This window comes from Panthera tigris, chromosome F2 (assembly GCF_018350195.1).
Source record: "Panthera tigris isolate Pti1 chromosome F2, P.tigris_Pti1_mat1.1, whole genome shotgun sequence".
Taxonomy (NCBI): domain Eukaryota; kingdom Metazoa; phylum Chordata; class Mammalia; order Carnivora; family Felidae; genus Panthera; species Panthera tigris.
Window position 1 is genome coordinate 68,382,888 of NC_056676.1, and position 15,583 is coordinate 68,398,470.

Consider the following 15,583-nt stretch of genomic DNA (forward strand, 5'->3'; position numbering starts at 1 on the left):
CAAAAACCACTTCGGTGGACCAGAAGACTGGAGAAAGAAAAGAGAATAAAGGTACAGAGAATGTTTAAGAAGCTACTATAATTATCTAGTTCATGATTTCTCAACCTCGGCACCATTAGCATTTGGGGCTGGTAATTCTTTATTGTGGGTGGCTATTTAGTGCATTGTGGGATGTATAGCAGCACTCTTGGGCTCTACCCACTAGATTCCAGTAGCACCTATCCCCTAAGGTGTGACAGTCAAGAATTTCTCTAGACATTGCCTACTATCTCCTGCAGGACAAAATCACCCTCAGTTATTCTGAGTATGACGGATCCAGGTGATAGATAATATGATATAATCGTAGGTGATGGTTTTTAGGATGAATGGGTCAGATACCAAGGACACTAACAAAAGTGATTTACCACAGGGAACAGCCATTTGTTATTGTGCAGCATGACTGGTACACAATATGGAAGTAGGTCTCCTCAAAAGAAGACAGGTAGATTCTTCTTAAAATGATCACATTTCTCCTAGAAAACATACAGATAGCCGAGTTCTAGACATTTCCATCTATTTTGTTGGATTTAGTAGTCAAGAGGCCATCATTCTTCTTTGATAGTGAAACTCTGATTCTCTCTTGGGCATCAGTCCATGGACTTTAAGCCCCTACCTCTGACTCCAAGGATGAAACAGCTAACACAGAGCCCTGAGCTAAGCAGACACAGGGGATGCCATCATGACACCTCAAAAGAACAGTATATCTGAAGAAGTCAAAGGGAGAAAAGAAGCCAAGAGAAGAAGGGAAAGAAACCAGAGCCATGATGAGGTTATCTGTGCTCTGGAATCTTACCATGCCTGAGGGTAGGTCATCCTTGGATTCCTCAATTTAGTGAGTCAACAAATTTATATTTTTGGTTTGGGTTATCTGAAGAACTGAGGGTGAGCCATATTGTTCAAGGAGAGTTAACAGTCATCTAACAGTATCCAAGTATCATTATAGAGTGTAGAGTGAGCGCTGGACATAGAATCAAACCTCAGAGTTGAATCTAAGCCCAATCATGCACTCATCTATTAGTCATGCATCAAACTTTTATTGAGTACTTGTGTCCTGTGCAATGAACTACACTGAGGCCATAACGCCAGGGAAAAAGACGGTCTTACCTGCCAAGAACTTATATTCTAATGCTCAGTTGATGGGTGTCAACCCTGACTACATATTTGAATCAGTTCAGGATGTTTTATTTTTATTTTTTTAAGGTTTATTTATTTTTTAGAGACAGGGAGACAGAGCACGAGCAGGGGAGGAGGGGCAGAGAGGGAGACACAGAATCCAAAGCAGGCTCCAGACTCTGAGCTGACAGCACAGAGCCCAACAAGGGGCTCAAACTCACAAAGTGAACTGTGAGATCATGACCTGAGCTGAAGTTGGACACTCAACTGACTGACTGAGCCACCCAGGCCACCCCCAGGATGTTTTTAAATATGGCAATGCCTGGGTTCCATACCAGACGAGTCAAATAAGAATTTCTTAGACATGAGGTAGGCAATGTTTATTGAGGTAATAATAATGATGGTTAGGGTTCTATTCCCATCTTGTGAAAAGGAAGGTGGGGTTAAATAACATGTTCAATGGGGTGCCTGGGTGGCTCAGTGGGTTAAGGGTCCGACTTCAGCTCAGGTCATAATCTCACAGTTCGTTGGTTTAAGCCCCGCATCAGGCTCTGTGCTGACAGCTCAGAGCCCGCAGCCTGCTTCAAATTCTGTGTCTCCCTCTCTTTCTGCCCCTCCCCTGCTCATGCTCTGTCTCTCTCTCTCTCAAAAAATAAATAAACATTAAAAAATTAAAAAAAAAATAACATGTTCAAGAATACACCGCTGATGAGAGGCAAAGCTAGGATTTGAACCCAGACAAAGTCCCACGGGGTTTCAGAGCCTCCTCTTAATCACTAAGTTATGCTGTCATTTGAAAGGCATAGAAACACCATGGTATATTCAATCCAATATTATTATATACAAGCCAAGTTCATTTTCAGAATTCTCAGCTCTTCCTTTGCCTTCCCTTGTTCTTGCACTCACCAGCCCCAGCCTCATACGTACCTTTCACATGTACAGGGATAACAACTTTTCTTCTCTGTCCTATTCAATATATTTTTTCCAGTGGTGCCTGGGTGGCTCAGATGGTTGAACGTCTGACTTAGGCTCAGGTCATGATCTCACAGTTCATGAGTTCTAGCCCTGTGTCAGGCCCTGTGCTGACAGCTCAGAGCCTGGAGCCTGCCTCACATTCTGTGTTTCCCTTTCTCTCTGCCCCTTCCCCACTCATGCTGTCTCTCTCTCAAAAATAAATAAACATTAATTTTTTTAAAATTACAAATAAAATAAAATATTTTTTTCCAGAAGTTATCTGCTACTCTTCACTTACAATAGAGTATGTGTAAGCCATGGTGCTTCCTTATCCAGAGTCACACTTACATCTCTTTTTAAAGTTTATTTATGTATTTTGAGAGAGAGAGAGAGAGAGAGAGAGAGAGAGAGCGAGCAGGAGAAGGGCAGAGAGAAAGGGAGAAAGAGAGTCCCGAGGGGGCTCTACACAGAGCCCGACTTGGGGCTCCAACCCATGAACCATGAGATCAAGAACTGAACTGAAATCAAGAGTCAGAGGCTTAACCGACTAAGCCACCCAGACGCCCCCACACTATGTCTTGATATAGCACTTTCTGCCATGGTATAAAGAACACTGGCTCTGGAATTAGAAATCTCAACTATATCACTTTAACTTACCCAGCCCCATAGCTTCAGATAAATTACATAACTACTCTGAGCCCCAGTTTCCTTTCATGTAAAGTGGGAATAACACCTCTCTTGTTGTGTGGTGGTAAAGATTAAATTGAAATATATTTACAGTGTTTAACGGGGTCAAACACGGCAGACACTAAATTAAAGGCAACTACTAGTCATATCGATTTTCCTATGGCTGAGGCCGTCAAAAATATGTAAAAGTAATTAAAACACCCAATATTGTCAATGATTTACTGTATTCCTGACTTTGTTATCATTTCTTTACATGTATTTTCTCAGCTATTTCCAAAAATAATTGCATAAAATAGGTGTTTCCACTTTCCACGTTTTGTAGATAATGAAACAAAAACAGAAGGATACCACATAGCTTTCCTAGGAAAGTGTTAAGGATTTATGTAATCTTAGTGCAGATTCTCTTGGGGTTTCCAGACTCAATTTCCAAAGGTGAAGGCAAGGGTGGTTCCCAAACACCACAACAAGCAATTCTCTCAAACACCAGCAGGCTGAGGATTCGACTCAATTCTGACACCACCTACTTCAAGAAAGCATCAGATTCCACAAGTTAAGGGTTCAATCCTATAAGACAGTCTCCAACCCCTGACTTCGGAGGCCAGTTGCAAGCCCCGGCATGTTACTACCTATACTTCCGACTGACGGCCTACAGAGTGGAGGTTCCAACAACCTCCTCCTTAAATTCAATTAATTTGCCAGAGCGGCTCACAGAACTCAAGGAAACAGTTATTTACATTGACCAGTTTATTAAAGGAAACAAATCAACAGCCAGATGAAGAGATACATAGGGTGAGGTATTGTTGCAGGATTTTTTACCTCAACACCCAGGGTTCATTGCCTCGCCGCTTTGAAGAATCAAGAGGTGGACACGGAACAAAATGAGCAGCAGGCCAAAGTTTGTTAGGGTATAAGATCAGAAAGTGAGAATAGTATGAAAGCTGTCTTTACAGAGAGGGGGCGTTCGAAAGTGAATACCTGCGGACTATAGGCAAGGGACTTTGCTTTATAGGGTTTGGGGTGACCCCTTCCCTTCCCCCATGTTCCTTCTCACCTTCTATCCTTATTGGCTTGACAACTCTAGTCATTCCCTTTGGATCGGGTCGGTTCCACTGTATGATGGGTGGTCTATAGCCATACTGTTCCTTGTGGGTCATAGTTTTATGGTCTGCTTATTTTTACTCAGGTCTTTGGTCAAATTCCTGAGGGAAACCTGAGGGAAAGCAAGTGGTGTCTATTACATTCTTAAGAGGAACCTTATGCCTGAGGGAGTTTGCTTAGGGTCAGATGCTCCCAGCATCGTTTTCAAATCTGTGTTTTCCCCACCCAGGGACCTCGAGTCCTGGCCTTTCCCTCTCTGCCTATTTTATCCTGTATTTCCCTATCATAGTACAGGGAAAGAGTGTGGAGATGTGCCATTTTCTCCACATCTCCACTTGCTCATCACCCCAGAAGCACTCTGAATCTAGTAGTTTCGGTTTTTATGGGGGCTTCATTGCATAGTCATGATTGACTAAGATATTGGCCTTGGCCGATTCAATCTCCAGTCCCTCTCTCTTCCCCAGAAATGGGGTAGGGAGTGGGACTCCAACCACCAGGGCACTTCAGGCAACCAGACCCTATCCTTGGGTGGAGTCCAAAAACCACTGTCATTAACATAACAAAAGACGTCTTTATTGCTCTGTTTACAGGAAATTCCAAGGGTTTTAGGAGCCAGGAACCCTGGAGGAAGACCAAATACGTAAGAGGACTATAGTTTGGTAGTCTAAATAACAAAATATGTATTTCTTGTAAATTATAATACCACACAGATCATAGAAGTTTCCTGTTTGGGAACAAATATCAGCATTGTTATGACCATGTACGAGGCATTTGTCGTGACAGATGTTTGTGTACATGATCTCATTTAAGCTTTACAACAACCCCAGTTTACGAACAAGCAAACAGAGGCTCAGCGAAATTATGTTAGTTGCCTGGATGTGGGTAGAACCCTGGTCTGTGTCACTCAAAGCTTGTGTGTGCCTTTTTCCCTCTTAGATATAAATAAAAGCCTAATTAAAAGTTTTGATTAATTAATATCATGTGTACACAGGAAAAAAAAAAAGGGCTTCATTTGTAGATCAACAAACCCCAACCCACCAGAGAAGGGATCTAATGAATTTTAATTTCCTTCTACTGCATTTACTGACCTCTCAACACTCTTCTCATCTTTGGTTGTCCAGACATCGATACCTCTTCAGTCCAGAGTTCCATCCAGAAAAACTCCCCCTCTTGGGAGGACTCACACAGCATCTCCTTTATGAATCTAATCCCCTTCGCAAGCACAAACTTCCCTGGTCTAGTTTGAATTGGAAAGAGGTCCTCTATTTCAGAATACAGAACTCTCCCGGCATTAAAAAAGAAATTCCGGCAATATGTTCAAATAGGGTGATCAGCCCAAGTCTATCACATTGAAATAGAGGCAAAGATAGCTCCCATGACTTAATTAATTCTTCTATTATCAGCATTCATGCTCTTCCACTGAATCTCATTTGCATATTCCCGTAGAGCATCATTATTTAAGTTTAAAGGCACTTAAAATCAAGTCACACAATGGTTGTATGTACTCAAATCAATGCAGGCTATTCAAAGAAAAGCACTGAATGGATATAAAGACTGGCTGATAGATGTGCCATTTTCACGCTTGCTCTCTTTATGCCCACATCCCAATAATGCCACTGAGTACCTACTATATGCAAGATATTAAGCAATGAGTTTCACTTCTTATGGGTGTGGTACAGAGGAAACTATGCATTTAAAATAATGCTATCCTATCAAGTTATTGATCTACATTGTATATATTTTCTGGTCATAGGCAGCTTCCACACAGAAACATCTGGATGCAAATTGAAGAATTCAATTACTCAGATCCAAGTGGGTATATCTGTTTCCTGGTAGGTGGATAATTGACTTATAGCTGGCTTCGTACAGATATAGCCCAAAGCTATTTTGACAAAGACAGAATGAAGTAATGTTTTTTTTAATGCTGCTGAGAAGAAGACCTTTGCAGACATGCTTGACATTATGCAGGTAGCCACCAAAACAACCAAATTAGGATTACTATTGGGTCGCCTCGAGATGCTACGTGAACCCTCTGATTAATACAACAGTGTAAAAAATATGTCAAGATATTGCCATAATATTGTCTGATATATTGCCTCTGGTAAATTTTCTGAGGCATTTCCTTGCCCACGTATAAAACAATGATGGAAAAGTAGTAATTTCAGGAATGAGGGGAAGCCAAGAAAAGGTTTAGATGTTAAATAATGTTTTGAATGTTAAAATGTTAAAATGTTAAAACAATGCTTTGAAATCATTGTTACTCTAAAAATGCAACGTTAGAACTTTTATTGTGGTAGCCAGCCTAGTCTAGTCTAGTCTCTGAAATGAGAGCACAAAGGTATACATTTGAAGTTAAATGAAATGACAATTCAATCTGGATTCCTTTTTCTTTTAATATACTTTCATTAATTTCATCTGAGCCTTGGCCTCTCCAGATCCCTGGAATGCCAGGAGTCATCTCCATGCATTTGATGAGGAAAGAAGGAGGACTGGGCCAGGGGGTGGGGGAAGGGGGGAGGATGGGGGGTGGGGAGGACAACATAGAAGAGGGAGGACTTAATGAGAATAGACACACCTCTCCTTACACTCAAAAGACACTCTGCTGTGCTGCTCCATTCCCTTCTGTCAAACAGCTTCCCACACAAAAGCCATCTGTAAAGGGAGGTGACAAAGCAAGTTGTTGACAGTATGCAGTCAAGTTCATCTCTGGCCTTATTAGGAAGAGAAATGGAAAGCAGATCTTAGGGCTGTCAGGAATTTCAAAGGTGCTGTTTGCCCAGATGATGGAGAAGACCTTGTTTACTCTGTCTCAGCTCATCCCGCTTCCAAAATCTGCAGGGACTCCCTAGAGCATCTCAAAAGTTAATGCGATTTGGCAGATTGGAGCCACCTGGGAATCTTGTTACAAAGCAGATTCTGTTTGGGTGGGTCTGAATTCTGCATTTCTCACAAACTCCTAGGTGATGCTCTTTCCTAACCCCTTGCTCTTTCCTACCAGATGTTGTGCTCTGCTTCTTCCGACCCCCACCCCTAAAAGGTCCCTATGATTCCCAATGTGTAGCAGTAAGAAGAAAAAAATGTTTTCTATTCTGCCATGCTGCCAGCCTCATTTCAAGGGTATGTCTGCAATTCCTTCTTCCCCTAATGGTACTTGCTGATACTTTTGCAGGCTCTTGGAACACTTTAAGTCTGTCTCCTTCTTCTCCTCCTTCTCCTTCTCCTTCTTCTCCTTCTCCTTCTCCTTCTCCTTCTCCTCCTCCTCCTCCTTCTCCTTCTTCTCCTTCTTCTTCTCCTTCACTCTTTCTTTCTTTTGAATATTTAGTGAAGCATACAAAATGCCTGTGCTGAAGGCGAGGATTCTGGGATGAACACAGCTCCTGCCTTCCTGACTTTCACAGGCTGGCTGGGAGCATTTGGAGAGAGTAGGGTGCAACACAGCCAGTCAGTACAATATGGAGGTGCTCCTACAGAGAAAGCATGTGCTGCTGCGGAAAGGCTGGGAAGCTGAGTTTTAAAGGAGGATTTTACGTGGCCGAGAAGGGAATGAATATTCTTCAGACAGGAGAAAAAAAAATCACCAGCAGCAACACAGCAAGTAAGGAAGAAATAGCACTGCAGGTGATACAAAGGGCAAGGCGAAGAGTGTCAGAGTGGAAGCTGAAGTTGCTTTGACTTTCACTGTTGAGATTCTCTGACATCTATCAAGGGCTCCAAGCCAGGACACCCTCCTTCAATCCCTTCACTTGACAGAGCCTCCTTTGGAATTCTGGACAATCACGTCTTGCCTCCTGGGGCAAACCCTGAGCTCATGAAGCACATGAGGTTACCTGTTGGTCCCTGAGCATCGCCTAACCTATCACTCGCATACTCACATCTTCAGTAGCGGCCATTTCCATCTTCAATCTTTGCGTTTCTCCAAGAGCAGACCCTGGAGCAAGGGCTTGAGAGCAAGTAGTTTATCTGGGATGTGAAGACCAGCAGGGGAGTGGAGAAGTGAGAAGGGGAAGGGAGGACAGACAACACAGAGAGGATTATCAAGCCAGTTGCTGCTATGGGTGCCTGGAACTTCATCCCACGGAGGAAACCTGGGGAGCCAGTGTGAAATATATGTCCCTACGGTACTACACAGAGGGCAAGGAAGCTGGCGGTGCTCCGACATCCATTTCCCTCATCACTGGTGAGGGCTGTGGGTGGCATGGGCGGGTGGCATGGCCCTCTGGCATGGGATGCTTCTGCTCTGCCATGCATGGAAGTGAGTCTCCTGCAGCGAAAGAAAGAAAGCCCTCAGGCAAAGACACGCAGGACCTGGCAGCTGGATGCACACTGAGCTGGTGAGGTAGGGGGGGCTGTGAGGTGTCTGCCACATGCCCCACGGAACCCAGGGCCAAACCTCCTTCCTCTTTGCCGGCTCCCAATGCCACCCTCAGCCCGATCTTCCTAGCATCCGACCTTGCTGATTCAGTCTCCTGTTTTGGGTTCTCCTGCAACTGAAGCTTCCCTCCCCACCTGCCACTGGGTAGAGCTCACACCGGAGTACTCGTGGAACGTTTGTGGCATTTCTACCTGATGACTCAAATCCAATGGGCCACCTGGTGAATTTATTTTTAACATGATCCTGAGATGAAACTGAGATGACTTTACATCAGATGCATATTTTATCTGTAGGTCAACATTTATATTACATCCTAGCTCTCTGGTGACTGATGAAACGTGACAGCAATTTATTTTTGTCTCGAAGTCTGATTCAATTACATCACCATGCCACCCTTAGGAGGTTACATTACATTGCCTCTTCTGTGCCCCAACTGTGCACAAGCCTGCAATATTAGGGAGATTTTGCTACAAGTCTTAAGCCTCAAGTACAGTTCCCCAGTGGTCTGTTTTTATGTGCTCTTTTTGGATGGCATTAATGGCATCAGGTTTAGGAGGCTGAAGTGTCAGTGGCAGGTTTTTCTTTTTAGTCATTCACTCATCTTCTGTTAGCAGAAGGAAGAAACTAGCCCCTCCATTGTCAGATCACGAGCCTCAGGTGGTATATTACCACCCGCGGCTCTAGCAGCAGGCAGAGACTGTTTGCCTTCTTTCTTCTGAACTTGAACTTGAGAGGATGTTGGCCAGGAACTGCTGTCAGCCTCTTATTGTCAAACCTGAGCCTGAGAACAAAGGTGACAGGGAAGAGAGAACTGGGAGAGGGAGGGGGGCTGAGACTAGATGACCAATGTAGCCGACCTTGAAGCCATGGATCTTTCTGGCCTCAATGGCAATGTAAGATAACAAATCTCTTTTGGTTTACGATAGTTTGGTTGGATTTTCTGTCACGTGCACCCAAAAGATCTCGAGAGGATGCAGTCCCTGAGAAACCTGGATTCAAATCCCAATTCTGCTTTTTGTTAGCTCTGTTTTTAAAGTTCAGTTTCTTCAACTTTCAAAGATGAAATATCCCCCTGACAGGGATATTGTAAAGATGAAATGAGATGATGGACTCAAGCTTCTCTGCCCAGTGTCTGCCCCCAAGGCAGGGATCGATGTACGGCCCCACTGTCCTTCACTAAGGAAGCATGTCCCAGCCCAACCAGGGTAAAGTTCTGCACACTGGCTGCTTTCCCAGAATTGATAAAATCAGGAAAAAATGCACCCATGAAAAGCCTGATGTTGAAGTATCCCATGACCACTATCAGACTCCATGCTGAGGAAGGCAGGAGCTCCCAGCTAGCCCAAGAAGACTTGTGTCACCTTTGTGACTTGAATAATTTATGTGTCTGTGCTGGGTCTCAGTTGTTGTCATTTTCCAACAATAAAAATAGCATAGAGATGGTATCTAAGGTTTCTTTCAGCTCAGAAATACTCTATGCCTCATTTCCGGAAATGCCCCCTCTTGGTACTTGGTAAAGTCTAAAGTCCCTGCAATTGTATTCAGAGCAGAGTCAAGACCTGGATGAGGCAAGTGGAAAGCCTAAGACAGAGTACACAAGGAGTCAGTGGCTCCTTGTGCCAAGCCACACAGCACAACTCCAAGAGCAAGTTCCTCCTTAAATTTTGCTCCCTAAGCACCAACCTTGATCACTGTAGTCTCAACCCTAATATGTTCCTTGTATAGCAGACCTTGTCTAGAATAGATGGAAACCAAATGCTGTGTTCACCACAGCTGGCACTAACCAGCTAGCGCTGCTAAATAATTTTGAATTTTGAATTAGAATCAGGAAGCCAAACCCTTCCTGGCCCAAATGGAGACATTTCCTGACCTATGAATTATAAGACTCATTTCGAGCAACCATGGAGAGACTTATGAATCATACTGTCCTATCTAGAGTTTAAGTTTTCAGTTTTGAATTAGCACAAACACCATGAACCTCCCCCAACCCCCACTCTGGCTTTTCTAGCACATCACAAGTGCCACCATCACCTTCACTCATTGAAGAACGATTTGGGGAGCTTCGTCATTGATGTCAGTCTTTATCTGGCAGGTATATTGACTGAGCTCCTTAAAACAAATGAAAACAAACAAAACCGCCTCTGGTTTTGTTTTATTCTTTGGCAATATACGTACGATGTAGCTTTGGGAGAAAGAGTTGATCCCACTTCATTTATAATGAGGTGTATATGACTGAGAAAAGAGGCGTGTAGGGAAGGAATATTCAAACACTGAGAACAGTGTAGAAATAATTAGACACAGGAAGGAGAGGCAAGGATTGGATAGAAAGGGAGTCATTGTCAGACTCCATCTTTGATGTAGATATTCACATGTAAATGAGTACACAAATGTACTTTGAGCATTTGCCAAATACTGGGCACTTTACACGTGATGTCTTATTGAATGCTCACAATAAATGAGAAGACATTGCTATCTCCATTTTACAAATAAGTAAACAAAGACTGAGCCCAGGTCGGTTTCTCAAGGTCACAAGACCCAAGTGTGGTTGAAGTCTTTACTGAAAATGAGGTTTCTCTGACTTTAAAGACAGTTTGACACCATTCACAATTCTGTAAAAACTCAGTGTGATTTTAATTGACTATTTGCCTTTTATACCCATCAAAGTTTTAGTGTTCTTGGTCATCAGCTTAGTTGTTTTTTTAAATGTTTCTGTTAATGTTTATTTATTTTTGAGAGAGAGAGACAGACAGACAGAACATGAATGGGGAGGGGCAAAGAGAGAGGGAGACACAGAGTCCCAAGCAGGCTCCAGGCTCTGAGCTGTCAGCACAGAACGTGATGAGGGGCTTGAACTCACGAACTGCAAGATCATGACCTGAGCTGAAGTCAGACGCTTGACCAACTGAGCCACCTGGGGAACGCCAGTCATCAGCTAAGTTATAAGAGGAAGAAGTCTCTGGCCACTGAAGGAGCTAGTTTTAATAGCCTGCTTCAGTGAATGGAGTTACACTAGAACTCTTTTTGGAGAATTAGGTATCTGACTTCATGCCTGCTTTTCCAGCAAAGTCTCACAGCTTTTGGCTGTGGCCATGTTTGTAACAGATCTCTCAGCATTAGAGGGTCCACAGCAGCACCTGTAAGATCCCAGAGGAGCAGCAAGGCTCCCTCTCTCTCTCTCTCTCCCCCATCTCCCACACCTAATGTGCCAGTAACACATACCTTACTGATAACCCCGAATTTTGACAGCTCTAGAAGAGAACGTTTTCCCAGTTACTGTCTTTTTAAGGAGCAGTTTCAAGAGTGGATTCTGATGCAATTTGCCTGGTTGCATTACTAATCCAAACTCAGAACTGATCCAAACTCAGAATGGCCATCTGAAGGAATCGCTCCAATGATGCTGCACCTGCTGTTTTATGGTCCTCTGAAAAGGCATTTGTTTGTGAGAAACACAATTAATGTCATTTAGTTCTTTTCAAACACCCCATAGTGGATGAAGAATCATCAGAGGAGAAAATGAACAGTTCTTGGAAGAGGTAATGGTAGGAAACAATTACAGCAAAGTGACTGGACCAGTACTGGCTCCTTCAGAGGGACAGAGGGATGACTCTGGCATCTGCCCAGGGCAGACACTGATGTTTCCTAGCCTTTAGTTAAAGCCATATTTGCAGAGTGAAATAGAATATCTAAAGTAATATGGACCATTCTGGAGTTAAATTTGCTTAATGTTTAAATATAGAGAATGTTCTTCATTTCAGACTCCTTGTGTAGTGCAGATATTCGCATGCAAATGAGTCCCTGGTAGGTAATGTAATAAAGAAAATATCTATAGAATATCTTTTGAAATTGATGCGATCAGTTAGGTATTATCAGTGGTCTTTTATAGCTTGAAAAATCTCAACAGTCAGTTCTGATTACTGCTGTTAGCCTATTTGTTTCATCCATTAAGTATATTTTCTAATTTCACTCTCTCTCCTCAAGTCCACCCCAAACTATGAGCCCCTTGAATACTCCATCACATCGTCAGCTCAGTGAACCCCTGTGAAGTTTTAGTCCTATTTGGCACATAACAGATCCTCAATAAATGCTTGTTGGATGCATTGATTTCCCAAACTGATCTCCAGCAATCTTCGTGTATGATTTCTAATAATTTTGTAATAATTTCTCTTACAAAAACTGGGGAACCCAGTCAATAAACAGAATAAATATATATACATACTCATACATATACATACATACATATATATATACACACAATATGAAATATAATATATAATCTGTGTATATGCATGTGTACATAATGTATATATGTATATAATATGTATACATTTATACATATATATAATCTGTATACATATATATATATATATTTATATGTACACACACACAATTCCAGGATGGCCAACTCATAAACTAGGAATAAGAAAAGTCAGTCAGTTAATCTTTTCATTGTTTTTTTTTTACCTAGCTTTTTATTTTTTTTCCATTTCTATGTTAACTCTGCCATTGGCAAGTTATTTATCCATTAGTGTATAGCTTTCCCTTTCTGCCATAAGTTTGCTTGTGGTCTATATTTGTTTCTAGGGATTCTTTCTACTCCGAATTTTCACCTAATGGGAGACAGACACAGAACAGCCAAGTTTTCAGGGGAAAGGTAGAGAAAGAGGGTAAAATATCCACTAAAACATAAGAGACAGGTTAGTGGATCTCTGCTAAGCTGATTTCGCACTGGTGTGTGAGCCTCTGTAGAAAACAGAATTCAGAGTTGGGTGTGGGATGGTAAGACAGAAGTGGAGAAGTGACCTCTTTATAGGCTGTTTCAAAAGGGGTTACTAGGGGTGAAGCAAAGTCATGTGTCAATCTGAACCTCATAGTATTGACCAGTGCCTGGGAGTTTCTCTTCTCTCTAATAAAAACTGGCCTTGGCTGAGTTCTTTGCTAACAATATCCCCCAACACTTGCCTTGGTTTCTGCCCATATGCTAAGCCTGGTTGTGCAGCCTTCCAATTGATTAAGAGAGCCAAGCAATAGCTTTCCAATAAAGTCTTTGTATGCCTAAACTGGCTAGAGTCTTGCAACCAAGAACATTCACAGATGAAAAAAACTAAGAGATAGAGATGTTTGAAAAACTTGGCAAAAGTCACAGTTGCAGGCAGCACTGTTGTGATCCAAGCAAATCTATAGGGCTCCCAGAGTCCATGCTCTTAACCAGTACTCAACACTGCTAGTTTTGCAATAAGGTATATAGCCCCTTTTGGAAAAAGTTTCTGAAAAATCTAGTAAGGTTGAACATATGTATATTCTACAATCCAGAAATTGCACTCTTTTATTTTTATTTTTTTTAAATAAGCTCCACCCCCAATATAGGGCTTGAACTCACAATCCCAAGATCAAGAGTCACATGCTCTACCAATTAGCTAGCCAGGAACCCCCAGAAATTGTATTCTTAGGTGTGATAGATTACAAAAATCAGTGCAATATTTTTCATATCCTCTATCAAGAAGTAGAGTTTATTCTCCCACTCTGTGATTCTAGCCTGGTCTTGAGATTTGTTTTGTCCAAGAAAGTAAGTTAAAAGTGATGTTGGGCCAGTTCTGAGCCTGGGCTTCAAGAGACCTTACAATTTTTGTTCTTGCTACTCTTAAAACTTTGACAGCCTAGGCTGAACCAGACTGCTGGAGGAGGAGAGAAAGACCATGTAGAGCAGAGATGAACAATCCCAGCTTAACCATTTGAGACCACCAGCCAATAGACATCTTACAAGCTGATCATAAAAACATAAAAATCCCACCTCAAAACAACAGAGCCTGAGCACAACCTAAAATGCCAGCCCACAGAATTGTGAGCTAAATAAATGACTGTTGTGTTGTCACTAACTTCTGAAGTGATTTCGTGCAGCAAAAGCCAATTCATTAAGTGTCTTAGGGGTATCTATCTATCTATCTTCACTAGCTGTGTGTATGTACACACACACACACACACACACACACACACACATACACACACACACGCACACATATAAAGAAGTAGGTATAAGAATGTTCATAGCAAAATTGTTTATAACAGCAAGAAATATGAGGCACCTGGGTGGCTCAGTTGGTTAAGCATCCAACTTCAGCTCAGGTCGTGATCTCGGGGTCCATGGGGTTCAAGAACCACGTTGGGCTCTGTGCTGACAGTTCAGAGTCTGGAGGCTACTTCACATTCTGTGTCTCCCTCTCTCTCTGCTCCTCCCCCACTTACACTTTCTCTCTCTCTCTCTCTCTCTCTCTCTCTCAAAAATAAATACACATTAAAAAATATTTATAATAGCAAGAAATATGAGACTATTTAAATAGCCAGCAGTAGGGATATAGATACACAAATGATGCAATGGAGAAATTTACAGCAGTGAAAATAAACTGAGAGAACAGTACCTTACCTGTAGCATGGGAGGATCTCACAAGCAATGGTGAGTAAAAAAACAAGATGCTGAAGAAACACACACAATTTAGTTCCATTTTTGTAAGTTGGAAAACGTGCAAATTATGTGCTGATTGGGGATTCCTCTTCAGGGGGTAAAAGTTTATATAACTGCATGGAAATGACTAGTCTATTGGTGAGAGGAGGCTAACTCAAAACAAGTCCAGTCTTCATTCATGTTTCAGTCCAGTGAGGTTGGTAGTGAAAAACTGCTTCATGCAGTCACTCAGAGACCCAGTTCTGTTCCTTGTTGTCCCCCATCTCCCTTTGGGAACTTCGGAAACTTCTCTATGCAGCCAGTTAAGGAAAGAGCTTGGAGAATACTCAGGATTATGAGCTAGATTTGGAAGTGGTGTACTTCCATTCCATTCACATTCTTTTGGCCAGAATTCTATCACATGCTCTGACCTACAGCAAGGGAAGTTGGCACATATAGTAATACCTACATGTCAAAGAAGAAAAAAAAGGGGGAGCGGAATTTTTGAGTAGGTTTCATTGTGATCGCCACTGGATTGAATATGAAGTGTATTCAGGAGAGAAGAAATGAAAGGCTTCATCTACACTGTTGTGTTTTATTTCTTAAGCTGGGATGCATATATAAGTTTTTATTATATTTTATAACATTTTTCTTCAAAAATTTATGGGCTTTTTTTTTTTCTGAAGTATGTCATAAGACAGTAAGAAGCTTAGGAAAGTAATTAGACAGAATGCAGGGGCTCTAATCAAGGGGACTGGGATAAAAACAGTTCTTCTGTATTGAATATTCAAGAGCAATGAATCAGAATTCTAATCTGTGATCCTGGAAAAGGAGTAGGGATTTTGCAATTTAGAACTATGTAAGTGCACAGGGCAGATCCCTAT

The 15,583-nt window shown here is 42.1% G+C and overlaps 1 long non-coding RNA gene across 1 annotated transcript; it reads left to right on the plus strand.

Moving 5' to 3' along the window:
* The first annotated feature begins 1,447 nt into the window (after nt 1–1,447).
* Nucleotides 1,448–14,058, plus strand: LOC122235026. The gene is made up of 4 exons (XR_006213109.1): nt 1,448–1,521; nt 4,482–4,531; nt 5,645–5,723; nt 13,917–14,058. It is a non-coding gene; the product is annotated as an uncharacterized LOC122235026 (long non-coding RNA).
* The last annotated feature ends 1,525 nt before the right edge of the window (nt 14,059–15,583 follow it).